The sequence below is a fragment of the Syngnathus floridae genome, unplaced genomic scaffold, assembly GCF_059516105.1.
Source record: "Syngnathus floridae isolate MCC-2025c unplaced genomic scaffold, RoL_Sflo_1.0 HiC_scaffold_30, whole genome shotgun sequence".
Taxonomy (NCBI): Eukaryota; Metazoa; Chordata; class Actinopteri; order Syngnathiformes; family Syngnathidae; genus Syngnathus; species Syngnathus floridae.
The window spans coordinates 285001-287500 of record NW_028284059.1 but is presented as its reverse complement, the minus strand read 5'-3'; positions in this window follow the sequence as shown (position 1 = coordinate 287500).

Below are 2500 nucleotides of genomic sequence, written 5' to 3'. Positions count from 1 at the left end.
GTCAGTCGCGTCATGTAAGATTGCACCTCCACGTGGTGCCCGCTGGTAACGGCTGTGCGGCCTTTAGTACACACCGCATTTGGGAGCCGGCCAACGCAATCAGCTTAAGGGGGAACGGCGCCCTCACATTATCCTCCTGCACAGTGTGTGACAAGGTTACGGCCAGAATTGCCGTGCTGGCTCATCAAATCGGCAGGAGTGCAGTTATTTGGAAGGGGCTGCACGGCCTGGGCGACCTTCCTGACCCGAAAGGTGAGAATTTCTCCCTGAGCGCTATTTGGTGTCCGTAGCGTCTCGGAGTCAATGCCAGTCTGATATCTCTGATGGTGGGGATGAAATTGCGAGGCTGCTTGGCTCCTGGGCTTTTGTCTGTTCCCGGCTTTGGCCCTACTGTAGACCTCCCCAGTGCGGCCGCTTGTCCCCAGTGGCCCCACTTACCCCTCTTCCCTCCCCACCAGTGGCCGTCTGTTCCCGGCCGCCACCGGTACCCCATTTTCCTGAATCATATGACCGACTTGCATTTAGGCTCACCAGGAGTAGGGCCCCTGCCGCCCCAGCCTCGGCTGGCGTTGTGCGGACGGTTTCTCTCCCACTTGTGAGCCGACCTCTAACATCCTGTAGGCTGGCTTGTGCGTTAGCTCCGCGCCTTGCTGGTAGGCAGGGTGTGACCGAAATGAAGCGAGACCGAGACGACCCGGGGGCTATGTACCTGCCTTAGTTTCACCTGGAGGCAATGATCAGAGGTCGGACTGGGAAGTGTCACGTGGATGCTTCTGCGGACTTGGCCTCTGCCGAAATGTGTTTCTCAAACCCTTACCGAGATACGCGCGAGGCCTTCTGGCTGAGCGGTGGCACAAGTGTGTTGCAGGCCACGTATCTCCTTGTTGATGTCCTTAGGACTTGGCCGGGGACTTATGGGTCCTGTATAAGTGCTCCAAGCAGCGGGGTTGCGCGTTGGCCGCTGACTGGCTTTACGGGGGGTGAGTCTTACACTCTGTGGAAGGCCTCTCCTTTGTGGGTTGGAAGACGGTTGCAACGAGAGTTGGGGTGAGGCTGTCCAGGCCTGACCGGCTGCTGCTAGGGGCTGATCCCGGTATAATCTAGATAGTATCGAGAGACTTTGAGCTTTCGTGTGTTCTCACGGTAGTGAGGCCGTAGGCATGTCTGAGAACAAACAGACCGCCCAGGATTGCCGTTCTGGGTTATCAAAACCGGCAGAGGCGCAGCTCGGAGAGGGGCTGTTGCTGCTCGGGCTACCTCCCCGTGACGTGCTTGAGGTTGGGCACGTGGACGGACAGCGAATCAACCTCTCCGGGGGCCATGGGGACCAACCACCGGAGGTATTGCCTGGGGTCCCCAAACGGCCTGTAGTCACTTCTACAGGCCACGGTTGCGAAAACTCCTTGGACGGAAAGTCCGTGCTAGCAGGCGCGCAGGATCAGAGCCACAGTCAGTCCGGCCGAAGGAGCGGGTGGACCCCGGCTGGCGAAGCTCTTGAGAACTCTTCAGCGGTGTCAGTGGCTTCCGCCGTCTCGGTGATGAGAGTTGGGGCGGCGGGGGTCGCGACGGCACCGCAGCCTGTTCTGGAAAGGGAACTAAGCGATGGAGATGAGGAGAGTGCGGGAGAGGGCCCGTCTACTTCGAGTTTGTGGAGGTCGAGACCCCCTGATCAGGTCTTGGTGCATCTGCCTCGGGTCTCCATGGATTGCCCTGTGTGTGGGGTGCGCGTGGATGGTATTCGTAAGTTAGGGGTGCATTTCGCTTCCCGGCATGCGGGTACGTCCGTCGTGTACGTGTGTAGCATGTGTGACAGGCGCAGTGATAACAGTCATTCTATTCAGTGTCATGTTCCGAAATGTCGGAATGTGGGCGGGGTGGGTGACGTCCAAGGGGTCGCTTGCGACCACTGTGGGCGCCGTTTTCGGACGGCTGTTGGAGTGTCTCAGCATATGCGGCACGCCCATGCGGAGGTGTGGTTTGGGGCCTCGATGGTCCGGAGCCATGACAGGAGAGTCAGGATGGGTGAAGATGTGTGGAGTGAAGTGGAGGTCAAGAACCTCAAGAAACTCATGAAGAAGTATGGAAGTCATGGATGGAAATACGCTGTTGCGGCCCGGGTGTTGAATACGGGCAAGACCAAGGAACAGGTGAAGAGGAAGTGGAGTTCCCTGTGCGGCGGTACGGCAGGCAGTGTGTCAGGTGTGCGTCGGCGCGCCCCGGTTTCCAGGGCGTTGCCCCAGAAATGGACCTTGCCCTCGTCGCTTCCGGACTTGGTGGAGAATAGGGTCCTGGAGGTACTGCAGTCGGGGGTTGAGGAGCATCGGGCCACTGCCGGCTTAGTTAGGGAAGCAGGTCAGGAGCCTGAACTGATCGAGTCTTCTGCTTCTGATCTCATGAGGGCTCTGGGTGGCATGGTAGTGTGGCCAGCAACGTCGACGGGGTCTCGACGTCGAGGCCAGGCTTTGAAAGGTTGGGCGAGGCGCCTCGCTCAGAAGAAGAC